This window comes from Microtus pennsylvanicus, chromosome 3 (genome assembly GCF_037038515.1).
Source record: "Microtus pennsylvanicus isolate mMicPen1 chromosome 3, mMicPen1.hap1, whole genome shotgun sequence".
Classification (NCBI taxonomy): Eukaryota; Metazoa; Chordata; class Mammalia; order Rodentia; family Cricetidae; genus Microtus; species Microtus pennsylvanicus.
In genome coordinates this window covers 100,591,674-100,605,469 of record NC_134581.1, presented here as the reverse complement: position 1 = coordinate 100,605,469, position 13,796 = coordinate 100,591,674, and the positions used below count along the sequence as shown (strand labels likewise).

The window sequence follows — 13,796 nt, the reverse complement described above, 5'->3', positions numbered from 1 at the left end:
TGGCCCTGCTTACTATGTTCTTAAAACTTTGTGTTTCCTGGCTGTCTCTGGAAAATCCAAAGGCCAAGTAATCCAAGGTCAGGGCTCAAGGGAGCCCTTCCTTATTCCTTAGAATGTTTCTCAGTAGGTGGTCAAGATGAGGATAGGACAGTGAGGTGGGGGTAAAGGCACTGTGTGCCACACCAGCATACCAACCTGAGTTTGAGATCTCGCACCCATGTACAAGGAGAGAGAGCAAAATCCATGAAACTGGCCTCTGAGCCCCATAGGTGCATTCATATATACAGAGTAATCATTTCTGTCAACTTAACAGTAAACTATTGTCACCTGGGATAGGAAACCACAACTGTGGGATTGCCAAAATCAGATGGGCCTTGCTGGGCGGTGGTGGTGCATGCCTTTAATCCCAGGACTCGGGAGCAGAGGCTGTCGGATCCCTGTGAGTTCGAGGCCAGCCTGGTCTACAAGAGCTAGCTCCAGGACAGGCTCCAAAGCTATGGAGAATCCCTGTCTCCACTAAACAAAAAACAAAAAACAAAAAAAGGTTGGCCTGTGGGGATTTTGTGGGATTTTTTTTTTTTTAACGCGGGGAGGCTCATTGACTTAGAAGATCCCAGTCCACTGTACTCAGTACCATTCCCAGGCAGCAGCTGGTCCTGGCTTGTTTTAACTTCACTTACCCCAAGTTGCTTTCAGTCACAAGATAACACTGAAAGGAGAAGCAAAGCAGATACCGGGCAAGGACTCTACCAAGAGCTACACCTCCCGTCCTGAGGCAGCTCTTAAACCTAATATTTATGAATAGTGGGAGCTATGGAGATGGCTCAGCCACAAAGTGCTCTTGTGAGGAAATGAATTTGGTTCATGGAGACTCTATTAAAAAAGAAGTCAGGTTGGACAGACCATGCTTATAAAACCAGCCCTGGAGAGGCAGATTCTGAGAGCTGGCAGCCACACCCACATGTCAAGTTCAGGATCCATAAGAGACCCTGCCTCAAAGAATAAGTAAGGGACTGAAGAAACAGCTCGATAGCACTTACTGCTGTTGTAATCGATGCAGGTTCAGTTCCCAGCACCCAGCGTGGCTCACAGCAATTCATAACCCAAGTTCCAAGGGATCCAACATAGTGCATATGTGGGGAAAACATTCATCCATATAAAATAAATCCTTTAAAACAAACAGGCCAGGCAGTGATAGCACAAGGCCTTTAATCCCAGCACTCTGGAGACAGAGGCAGGTGGATCTCTGTGGGTTCGAGCTAGTTCCAGGACAGCTAGGGTTGTTCCACAGAGAACCCCCATCTTGAGAAACAAAAGCAAACAAAACAGAGAGAGAGAGAGAGAGAGAGAGAGAGAGAGAGAGAGAGAGAGAGAGAGAGAACTTAAGGTGAACAGCAACCAAAGAACACCCTTTGGTTTCCATATTCTCAAAGACATGTATGTTCACCTACACATAAAAAAGAATAAATTCCTCTTTTCATTTTTTAATTTTTTAAATTTTTATTGATATTTGTTGAGCTCTACATTTTTCTCTGCTCCTCTCCTTGCCTCTCCCCTCCTCCCTTCAACCGTCCCCCAAGGTCCCCATGCTCCCAATTGACTCAGATTATCCTCTTGATAATCTCTGGTTTCCAGCTGACTGGGTGAGTTTCTTCCCTGGCAGTCTCATCCTCCCTGTAAACTTTGATGGTTTTGTCAGCTTGTGCTGTTAGCAAGCGGCTTTGCGACTGATCAAAAGCACAAGCAAATATTCCCGAGTCACTGTCCAGAGACCCTGGCTGTAAGGCAGCATGGACCCGCTGGAAATTGTAGCCAGTTCTCCAGTCCCATCAACACGCTGGCAGTCAATACCAATGGAGTACTTGTGTCTGGAGCTGACAATGGCACCATGCACCTTTGGGAGTGGAGAACTGGCTACAATTTTCAGCGGGTCCATGCTGCCATCTAGCCTGTGTCTTGGGTCAGTGAGTCAGGAATATTTGCTTGTGCTTTGATCTATCAGAAAGCCGATTGCTAACAGCACAAGCTGACAAAACCATTAAAGTTTACAGAGAGGACGAGACCGTGTTGGAAGAAACTCACCTAGCCAGCTGGAAAACAGAGATTATCAAAAGGAAGAGATTTTAGTGGGCACTGTCTTCATGTCTGTCCCCCTGTTACTAGCTTTTTGAGACAATGTCTTGTATTATTTGCATTGCACTATATTGAACTTTTAAAAATTTGTAGGTCTGCCTCTCCCTCGTTGCTGTCATGTTGGCAGCTCCTCCACTCTCCATGTTGAATATCTGAAGCCTTATTGGTCTGGGGCAGATGCCGGCCAGGAAGGATTTTCAGAGTCCCTTTGGAAAAGGCACATTAAAGGACCAAAGCCAGGAGGCACCACTGCCAAGGGATTGCAGATTGTCGATGATGGTGTGGGCTGGGCTGCTATCTCTACTTCTAAGCCAGAAAAGGAGGTGGAAGATGATGCAGATTTGCCTGTGGTAGCTGAGTTTGTGGATGAGAGTCCAGAAGAGGTAAAGCAGATGGAGGCCTTCCGCTCCAGTGCCAAATGGAAGCTCCTGGGAGACCACAGTGGAGATGGACATTTCCATCATGATGAACGAGATCCAACTTCTAGGAGGGCCCATCATTATACGCCAGATCCCTTTCCCCCAAGGAGATTCCGTCATGACTCTGACACCTCTCTTCCTAGAAGGGTCTGCCATGCCTCACATGCTTCTCTGCTCAGGAAGCCTTCAGGTGTATCCCCTAGGAGAGGCCATACTGGTTCCTCGGGTGTCTCTCCACCCAGAAGGGGCCATAACCACTCCCCTGACACAGCCACACATAGGAGGACTTTTGACACTTCCTACCCACAGCCTCTCAGGAGGGCCCGTCATGACTCCCCGGATTTGGAGCTGCCCAGAACTAAGAGTAGTAAAGCTGCATCCGTTAGCAAGACTGTACTTCAGAGGGGCGGGACCATCTCACTTGTCTCTGTCTAAGGTCAGCAAGTGTGGGCAGGACTCTGACCTTTCTCAGCGGAAACAGCAGCTTGATCGTCAAGGTGTCTGCAGAAAAGCCTCTGATTCAGTCCTTTGTCCTCCATGGCAAACACAAAATCCAGGACACCAGAATTATGACTCAGATCTGTCACTATCACGGAAGAGACAGATTCGGCAGAGCTTCGATTCTGACCTCTCCCCACCCTGGAGAAGACAGAAGACCAAATCTTCTGTTGCGGATCTCTCTCCTCCTCGATGGAGTCCCCGTCCTGGGAGGAAGACTGCATGCATGTATTCTGGAGCAAAAACTGGTCTGGTGCCCGATGTCCAGCAGGAGCAGCAGGAACTCCAGAAACAGGACAGAGACACCACAGCCCTTGGAGCTCAGTTTGAATTCGCTGAAACTGTATTTCGAGACAAGTCTGGTCGGAAGAGGAATTTGAAGCTGGAACACCTGGAGCAGAGGAGGAAAGCAGAGAAGGACTCAGAACGAGATGAGCTCTATGCCCAGTGGGGCAAAGGGCTTGCTCAGAGCCAGCAACAGCAGCAGAATGTAGAAGATGCCATGAAGGAAATGCAGAAGCATCTGGCCCGCTATATCCATGATGAAGATCTGGATCTGATGCTGAGAGAACAAGAAAGAGAAGGGGAACGGATGGCCAACTACATTAAGAAGAATAAGGCTGAGGAGAACAAGCACAAGAAAGCGAGGCCTTGCTATAATGGTCCTGCACCTCCTCCCAATAGATTCAGTATCTGGCCTGGCTAACGCTGGAATAGAGTGGACAGATCCAATGGCTTCGAACAGAAGCACTTTGCCAGGCTCGCCAGCAAGAAGGCTGTGGAGGAGCTTGTCTACAAGTGGAATGTGAAGCACATGTAGCTTCTCCGAGGCTGTGCGGTGCTGTGGTGGTGGTGGCACAGGAAAGCCTGACATCCAGCTCTAATGCTTGTCTTGGTAGACACAGACCAGCAACTCGCGGTCAGTTCTGACCTTTGGACTAGGCACCTACCCTTGCCTGTGTCCATGTTGTCTGTTGACTGACTGACAGTGACTTCTCTATCCCAGGGCTTGTTCTTTGCCTGTTCTTTCCATTTTATTTTTAAAAATAAACATATTTATTTCTTGTAAAAAATAAACAAGTAAATAAATAAAATTTTTATGTCTAAGATGTGTGTGGTAGACATGCCTTTAATCCCAGCACTGAGGAGGCAGAGGCAAGTGTATCTCTGTGAGTTCGAGGCCAGCCTGGTCTATAATTTCAATTCCATGTGAGAGTATCTGAGAACACAGCTGTCGGGCTACCATGCTGGAAAATGGCTGACTGAGAAGCTCTTTTCTCACGTTCAGCCAGAAAGGATACCCACAGATCCTCTGCAAAGATAGTCCCTAGGGGGCCTGGGTTTCTCTGCTGGCTTCAAACTCATCGATATCACCTGCCTCTGCTTCCTGAGTGCTGGGATTAAAGGTGTGTGCTCCCACTGCTGACCGTTAGCCCACTGATTTTTAAATTCATTCTCACTTCAGCTTTCAGGATATGGTCAAAAGCAAGAACCAGATTCTTTGCCAGAATAGAATGTGAATGGCCTTTAGCTCAATTTGCAGCACAGTCCTTCTCTCTGAATCCTCACAGAGAGGAAAGGAAGAGGAAGAGAAAGAGAGACAAAGAGAAGAGAGAAACAGAGAAGAGAGAGAGAGGAGAGATTGAGAGAGAAAAAAAAGAGAAGAGGGAGAAAGAAAGAAAGAAAGAAAGAAAGAAAGAAAGAAAGAAAGAAAGAAAGAAAGGAAGGAAGGAAGGAAGGAAGGAAGAAACCCAGGTTGATCTCAGATTTTAGATTTTCCTGCCTCAGCCTCTGGAGTGCTGAAATAATATCTGTGTTCCACCACACCCAGCTCAAACATTTTTCAAGAGGGAAGAGAAAAGTTTTGGGGTTTGTTTTCAATAACACAATGTCTTAGCGTTTCCATTGCTTTTAGTGAAATGCCAGGAGCAAAAAGCAAGTTGGGGCAGAATGGGTTTTCAGCTTACATTTCCACATTGCTTTGTTCATCATGAAAAGAAGCCAGGACTGGAAGGAACTCGAGCAGGTCAGGAACATGGAGGTAGAAGCTGAGGAAGAGGCCATGGAGGAGTGCTGCATACTGGTTTGCTCCTTGTGGTTTACCCAACCTCCTTTCTTATAAAACCCAGGACCACCAGCCCATGGATGGAGCCACCCACAATGGGCTGGACCCACCCCCATTAATAACTAGTTAAGAAAATGCCATACAGCTGGATCTTATGGAGGTTTCTTCTCAGTTAAGGTTCTCTCCTTTCAGATAACTGTGGTTTGTGTATGAGGTTGATATACAACTATCCAGTACAAACAATTAGCCAGTTATAGGGGCACATATTCATAATTCCAGCACTAAAGAGGCTAAGAAAAATGTGGACGATGTATTCAAGGTTAGCCTGAGCTACATAGCAAGCGTGTCACAAACAGACAAAACAAGGCCTCCCTCAGTTGGGCAGGCATGGGCCATGTGATATCTGTCTTCAAAATTAATAAAGTAAAAAAGAGCCAGGTGTGTTTTGCATGGACGCTAGTAATATAAACTCTTAGGACGTAGAGCAGAAGGGTCAGAACTGGTCAAGGCCAGTTCCGGAGCATGTTTGATGCCAGTCCATTAGTACAGGAGAAGATGTTTTAAGGGGGTCAAAAAGGAAATATACACAGTACAATCTATATTTAACATAGTAATAAGTCTTATGGTCTTCAAAGAATTCAAGTTCAAATCCTTGCTCCCTATCTTGTAGTTATATGCACCAAAATATATTTAACCTTTTTACATTTCCAGTCCTCATCTGTAAAGTAGAAACAAAAACAGTGGCTAACTTAAGTCATACAATGGTCATATGATTATCGATTAGACAAACATTAAACATTCAATTCTTGTTACAACAATTGCCTATTTTTTATAGTGTTTATAGTGAATGTCTAGAAGCACGAGTCAGAAAGACAGTGTGATGCTTAATTTTAATTGCCAAACTCGAATGGGTCATAAAATGCCCAGAGCACCAGGGGAGCACACTTTTTGGGTGTGTGTAACTCTTCCAGAGTGGATTAACTGGTGGGTAGGAACACTGACTGGCCCTGAATATAGGAGCTACTGACATGTGAACAAGCAGACTCGTGTTCCCGCCACCATGGAACCACTGGGCACCAAGCCTTCCTGGGATGGTGGACAGTGTCCCCTCGAGCACAAGTCAAAATAGCCCTTCTTCCTTCAAGAGGCTTTAGTCAGGCTCTTAATGAGGGCGTCTGGAAAGGAATAATACAGGGATGGGAAAGAAGGAGCACTGTCGTTATAAACTTGACCACACGCCTTCTGGACTGGTGTGTGCCAGGGATGCTGAGGAGCCTGGAGCTATCGGGTGAGAGAAGCCCTTGCCCTCTCTCTCTCTCTCTTGCTCTCTTTCTCACAGAGATCCACCTGTCTCTGCCTCCCACGTGCTGGAATTAAAGGCATACACCACTCTCTGTGCTCTCTTTTCTTTTTCTTTTTCTCCCTCTCTCTTTTGTTGTCTTAGTCTCTCTCGTTCTATCTTTTCTCTCTCCTGTTTCTCTCTTTCTCTTTTCCCTCTTTTACTCTCCCTTTCTCTCTCTCATTCTTCTTTTTCTCTCTTGTTCTCTCTCTTTCTCTTTTGCTCTCCCACGCACTCTCTCTCCTTCATGCACCCTTTCCCACTCTCTTGTCCTCTTTGTTTCTTTTGTTTTTTTTTTCTTTTATTTTTGAGACAGCACTTGCTGTCCTGGAACTCACTTTATAGAATAAGCTGACCTCGAACTCAGAGCTCCACCTGCCTCTGCCTTCCAAGAGCTGGGATTCAAGGTGTGCCCCATCATTGCCCAGCCCCAGCCTGGGTTTCTTAATGAGACACCTTCCCTTCAAAAAAGGAAGGAAAGTCCTGTGAGCAAAGCACAGGAGGGTTTTCTAATATTCAAACTTGAGTTTAAACTATACCTCTACTACAGCAATGCAGTGGGTAAGAGAAGTGCTGCCTGAACCCAGGAAGGGGGGAACTTTTAAAGGGGAAATGCCATAGTAAGGGGCATTCATGTCCTGTCATCCTGGGACTGGGTAAGGAGGTCTTAGGGCAAAGTAGTCTCTGAAACCATTAGTCAGGTTTTGGGCACGAAAACCCTAACAAAGAGCCATTACTAACTGACAAGGTATCTTCAAGGGCAGACTGCCTCCTAGAAACATCTGAAGCCCTTTAAGGTTGATGTCCCTGCTCCCTAGCTCCTTAATTGGCTATTTTCAGGCTATCCATCCAAATTGCGATATCGCAGCACATATCTGAGCTGAGATTCCCCCCTTATTATATGGCTTAAGATGATGCCCCCTCTTTAAAATGGAGTCTGCAAAGTCATTTCCTCATACCACCATTTACTCCAGTTCAGGGGATCCAAAGCCCTGTTCTAGCCTTCACAGACACTAGACGTGCAAGTAGTGCATAGACATACATCCAAGCGAAACACTCAAACACGTAAAGAAAACATCCTGAAACAAGACAGTTCCATTTTTCCTCCTGTTGAGGACTGCTTGCTTTTGGAATAAATAAGAATCACTGTGGAGCCTGTTTAAATCTCCAGGCCTCCTCCAAAGAGATTCTGATGCACCAGGTCAAGTAGAAGATGAGAACTATGGGTTTTAGACATCTCTGGTCATTTTGGGTTTTTTTTTGCTTTTTTTCCCCTCTCTTTATAGCTTATAGACTGGCTTCTGCTACAAGGCTTTCTTCTTGCTTAACATCCCAAATGCTCAGTGTACATTTCTACACCACCATGCCTGCCTGGCTTCCCTGGGTAATTCTTTGTTTTTGTGTTGTTGTTTATTTGTGTCTGAGACAGGTCTAGACCTGGATGGCCGTAATTCACTGTATAGATCAGGCTGACCTGGAATTTGTGACTGTCTACCTGTCTCCAACCCTGAGATATCAGGCTTTGTTTTCCTCTCTGACTCCCTAGCTGATTTTTATTCAATAACAGACAAAATACACTCCCTCAGTTTGTGGGCTCCATGTCACACTTGGTTAATAAATAGCTTTTACTGGGCAGGTGAGGTGCTTCAGAGGTAAAGGCGCTTGTGGTCAAGCCCAGAAACCTGGGTTTGATTTCTGGGACCCACATGGCAGAGTGAGAGGACTGAGGCCCAGATTCTTCTGACCTCTACATGTGCACTGTGGTACTACAGTGTCTGCCCCCACCTTAGTTCAACATCCTTAGTCATCAGAGAAATGCAAATCAAAACAGCTCTGTGATTCCATCTTACTTTTGTAAGAATGGCCAAGATCAAACACTGGTGACAACTTACGCTGGAGAAGTTGAGGGGAAAGGGGAACACTTCTGAATTGCTGGTGGGAATGCAAGCTGGTACAACCCCTTTGGATATCGGTGTGGTGATTTCTTAGAAAATTAGGAAACAGCCTTCCTCAAGAACCAGTAATACCACTTTTGGGTATATATCCAAAGGATGCCGAAATGTGCCACAAGGACATGTGCTCAACTATGTTCATAGCAGCTTTGTTTGTCGTAGCCAGAACCTGGAGACAACCTAAATGCCCCTCGACCGAAGAATGAATAAAAAAAATGTGGTACATTTACACAATGGAGTACTACACAGCAGAAAAAGTAATAACGACAGCTTGAATTTTGGAGGAAAATGGATGGAGCTAGAAAACATTATTTTGAGTGAGGTAACCCAGGTACAGAAAGACAATTATCACATGTACTACTCATAGGTGGTTATTAAATAAAAAGCAGAGAAAGACAGCCTACAAACCAAAACCCAGAGAACTTAGACAACAATGTAGACAGGAAGTGGGACTTATATGTTACATAGCTCTAATCTACATGGGAAGGAGAAAGTATAAAAACACAAGATCTCCTGAGTATATTTGGAGCATGGGGAATTTGGGAGTGGATTGAAGGCAGGAGGGCAGAGGAAGGAAGGGCAAGAGAGAAATGTAGAGCTCAACAAATATCAATAAAAAAATTTCTTTTAAAAATAAATGATAAAACATAGGAATTTATTTTTTTTTATGTGTAAGTGAACATACATGTCTGTGAGAATATGGAAGCCAAAGGGTGTTCTTTGGGTGCTGCTTACCTTCAGTTTCTCTTGCTCTCTTTTTTTTTTGTTTGTTTGTTTTTGTATTTAAGGATGGGTTTTCTCTGTGGAACAACCCTAGCTGTCCTGGAACTAGCTCGAACCCACAGAGATCCACCTGCCTCTGTCTCCAGAGTGCTGGGATTAAAGGCCTTGTGCTATCACTGCCTGGCCTGTTTGTTTTAAAGGATTTATGTGGATGAATGTTTTCCCCACATATGCACTATGTGGATCCCTTGGAACTTGGGTTATGAATTGCTGTGAGCCACGCTGGGTGCTGGGAACTGAACCTGCATCGATTACAACAGCAGTAAGTGCTATCGAGCCCTTTCTTCAGTCCCTTACTTATTCTTTGAGGCAGGGTCTCTTATGGATCTGGAACTTGACATGTGGGTGTGGCTGCCAGCTCTCAGAATCTGCCTCTCCAGGGCTGGTTTTATAAGCATGGTCTGTCCAACCTGACTTCTTTTTTAATAGAGTCTCCATGAACCAAATTCATTTCCTCACAAGAGCACTTTGTGGCTGAGCCATCTCCATAGCTCCCACTATTCATAAATATTAGGTTTAAGAGCTGCCTCAGGACGGGAGGTGTAGCTCTTGGTAGAGTCCTTGCCCGGTATCTGCTTTGCTTCTCCTTTCAGTGTTATCTTGTGACTGAAAGCAACTTGGGGTAAGTGAAGTTAAAACAAGCCAGGACCAGCTGCTGCCTAGGAATGGTACTGAGTACAGTGGACTGGGATCTTCTAAGTCAATGAGCCTCCCCGCATTAAAAAAAAAAAATCCTACAAAATCCCCACAGGCCAACCTGTTTTTTGTTTTTTGTTTAGTCGAGACAGGGATTCTCCATAGCTTTGGAGCCTGTCCTGGAGCTAGCTCTTGTAGACCAGGCTGGCCTCGAACTCACAGGGATCCGACAGCCTCTGCTCCCGAGTGCTGGGATTAAAGGCATGCACCACCACCGCCCAGCAAGGCCCATCTGATTTTGGCAATCCCACAGTTGTGGTTTCCTATCCCAGGTGACAATAGCTTACTGTTAAGTTGACAGAAATGATTACTCTGTATATATGAATGCACCTATGGGGCTCAGAGGCCAGTTTCATGGATTTTGCTCTCTCTCCTGTACATGGATGGGTCCGAGATCTCAAACTCAGGTTGGTATGCTGGTGTGGCACACAGTGCCTTTACCCCCACCTCACTGTCCTGTCCTCATCTTGACCACCTTCTGAGAAACATTCTAAGGAATAAGGAAGGGCTCCCTTGAGCCCTGACCTTGGATTACTTGGCCTTTGGATTTTCCAGAGACAGCCAGGAAACACAAAGTTTTAAGAACATAGTAAGCAGGGCCAGGCGGTGGTGGCTCCTGCCTTTGAAACCGGGACTGAAGAGGGGGGCAGAGGCAGGTGGATCTCTGTGAGTTCAAGGAGAGCCTGGTCTACAAGAGCTAGTTCCAGGACAGGTTCCACTACATTCCCCATTACTTCACTCATTGCAGTTGGGGTCAGAAACAGGTACTCAGTGAGAAGCACCTGCGCATGGGCACATACAAACCAGGCCTTTGCGTCGTTTCCAGGATGTCCAGGGCCTGATTTTATGCACATCACAGTCTAGCTAATGGTTGGTTTGTCATTTCACTTCCTCTTAGAACTTCGGAACACACTTTGTAGCCTGGAACCCAGCAGCTCTCAGTTCCATGCCCACAGCCTTGGGCGAGAGGATCTGTTCCTTCAGGGCCCCAAGTCTTGTGAGTGACCTGTAAGGACTGTAATAAGGATGAGCTAGATGAACCGTCCTTCCGAGGCAGCCTACTCTGCCTCTCATTTCTGACATTTATAGATACACGTTTGACTCCAAGTTCGGGTGAACTCGGAAAGCAATGATTTCCCCGTTGCGGTGAGTAGAATGTGGTGAGATGTTGGTCTGAGGCAGTATTGATGAGATCGCAGAGGAGCATGAGGTACCCTGGTGCTCACTAGATCTAGGCAGTCACACTGTCAGACTGCTTATTGTAGTGAAATTTCATTTGTGTTTTAGTAAATCAAGCTTTGCTGAAGATCAGAGTGTAAAACAAACACCCTGGTCAGCCTCACAGACCAGGCAGTGAGATCACACACCTTTAATCCAAGTTGCCAGACTAGTTTGTCATAGAAACTGGGCGGGAGTGGTACACGCCCTTAATCCCAGCCCTAGAGAGGGATATAAGACAGGAGGAGACAGCTCTCAGCCAGTCTCATTCTGAGGATTCCTCTAGGCAGGATCACCACCGCACTCGGACTAAAAATTTTCATTTAAAAGAAGTTTTAAGGCAGAATAGTGGCGGCGAATTCTGCATCGAGTTAGTTGGCTGCTGGAGGAGCTGGCTGAGCCATGGCGACTATGGTGGAGGAGGTCCAGAAGCATACTGTACACACACTGGTGTGGAGGTCACTGAAGAGGACCCATGACATGTTTGTAGCTGATAATGGAAAACCTGTGCCTTTGGATGAAGAGAGTCACAAGCGGAAGATGGCAATCAAGCTTCGTAATGAGTATGGTCCTGTCTTGCATATGCCCACTTCTAAAGAGAACCTTAAGGAGAAGGAACCTCAGAACGTGGCCGAGTCATATCCCCATAAACAGTATCCTGCCAATCAAGGACAAGATGTTGAATACCTGGTGACAGGTACACGTCCATACCCGCCAGGACCCGGTGTTGCCCTGACTGCCGCCACCAAGGTCCAGAGAATGCCCAGTGAGTCAGCCGCACAGTCCTTAGCTGTGGCGTTGCCGAATCAGGCCAGAGCTGATGCAAATGGTACTGGACCTGCTGGGAGTGAGTACCGACACCCAGGAGCTTCTGACCGTTCCCAGCACACGGCGGTGAAGTCTGTGGTCATGGAGGCCGGCAATACCAAGAACGCTGCATTAAAGGCTAAAAAAGCCCGTACCATGCCCAGACCCCAGTGGCACCCACCGTGGAAACTCTGTAGGGTTATCAGTGGGCATCTTGGCTGGGTTCGGTGCATTGCCGTGGAACCTGGCAATCAGTGGTTCGTTACTGGCTCTGCCGACAGAACTGTCAAGATTTGGGACTTGGCTAGTGGCAAATTGAAGCTGTCCTTGACTGGGCACATCAGCACGGTGCGTGGTGTGATTGTGAGCACGAGGAGCCCCTACTTGTTCTCTTGTGGAGAAGACAAGCAAGTGAAGTGCTGGGATCTTGAGTATAACAAGGTTATACGGCACTATCATGGCCATCTAAGTGCAGTGTACGGTCTGGATTTGCATCCAACAATCGACGTCCTGGCGACTTGTAGTCGAGATTCAACTGCACGCATCTGGGACGTGAGGACTAAAGCCAGTGTGCACACGTTGTTCGGACACACAAATGCAGTTGCTACCGTGAGATGCCAGGCTGCAGAACCACAGATTATCACCGGGAGTCACGATACCACAATACGATTATGGGATCTGGTGGCTGGAAAGACAAGAGTGACATTGACGAATCATAAGAAATCTGTCAGGGCTGTGGTCTTACATCCACGACATTACACATTTGCATCTGGGTCTGCAGATAACATAAAGCAGTGGAAGTTCCCTGACGGAGGCTTCATTCAGAATCTCTCCCGTCACAACGCCATCATCAACACGCTGGCAGTCAATGCCGACGGAGTGCTTGTGTCTGGAGCTGACAATGGCACCATGCACCTTTGGGACTGGAGAACTGGCTACAATTTTCAGCGGGTCCATGCTGCTGTCCAGCCAGGGTCTCTGGACAGTGACTCGGGAATATTTGCTTGCGCTTTTGATCAGTCGCAAAGCCGCTTGCTAACAGCAGAAGCTGACAAAACCATCAAAGTTTACAGGGAGGATGAGACTGCCAAGGAAGAAACTCACCCAGTCAGCTGGAAACCAGAGATTATCAAGAGGATAATCTGAGTCAATTGGGAGCATGGGGACCTTGGGGGACGGTTGAAGGGAGGAGGGGAGAGGCAAGGAGAGGAGCAGAGAAAAATGTAGAGCTCGACAAATATCAATAAAAATTTAAAAAATTAAAAAATAAAAAGAGGAATTTATTCTTTTTTATGTGTAGGTGAACCTACATGTCTGTGAGAATATGGAAACCAAAGGGTGTTCTTTGGGTGCTGTTCACCTTAAGTTCTCTCTCTCTTTCTCTCTCTCTCTCTCTCTCTCTCTCTCTCTCTCTCTCTCTCTCTGTTTTGTTTGCTTTTGTTTCTCAAGATGGGGGTTCTCTGTGGAACAACCCTAGCTGTCCTGGAACTAGCTCGAACCCACAGAGATCCACCTGCCTCTGTCTCCAGAGTGCTGGGATTAAAGGCCTTGTGCTATCACTGCCTGGCCTGTTTGTTTTAAAGGATTTATGTGGATGAATGTTTTCCCCACATATGCACTATGTGGATCCCTTGGAACTTGGGTTATGAATTGCTGTGAGCCACGCTGGGTGCTGGGAACTGAACCTGCATCGATTACAACAGCAGTAAGTGCTATCGAGCCCTTTCTTCAGTCCCTTACTTATTCTTTGAGGCAGGGTCTCTTATGGATCCTGAACTTGACATGTGGGTGTGGCTGCCAGCTCTCAGAATCTGCCTCTCCAGGGCTGGTTTTATAAGCATGGTCTGTCCAACCTGACTTCTTTTTTAATAGAGTCTCCATGAACC

The 13,796-nt window shown here is 46.5% G+C and overlaps 2 pseudogenes; both read left to right on the top strand.

Annotated features, from left to right (window-relative positions):
• Nucleotides 1-2,250: 2,250 nt before the first annotated feature.
• LOC142847271 (BUD13 homolog pseudogene) lies at nt 2,251-3,870 on the top strand (annotated as a pseudogene).
• Nucleotides 3,871-11,451: 7,581 nt separating this feature from the next.
• Nucleotides 11,452-13,056, top strand: LOC142846841 (pleiotropic regulator 1 pseudogene; annotated as a pseudogene).
• Nucleotides 13,057-13,796: the final 740 nt, after the last annotated feature.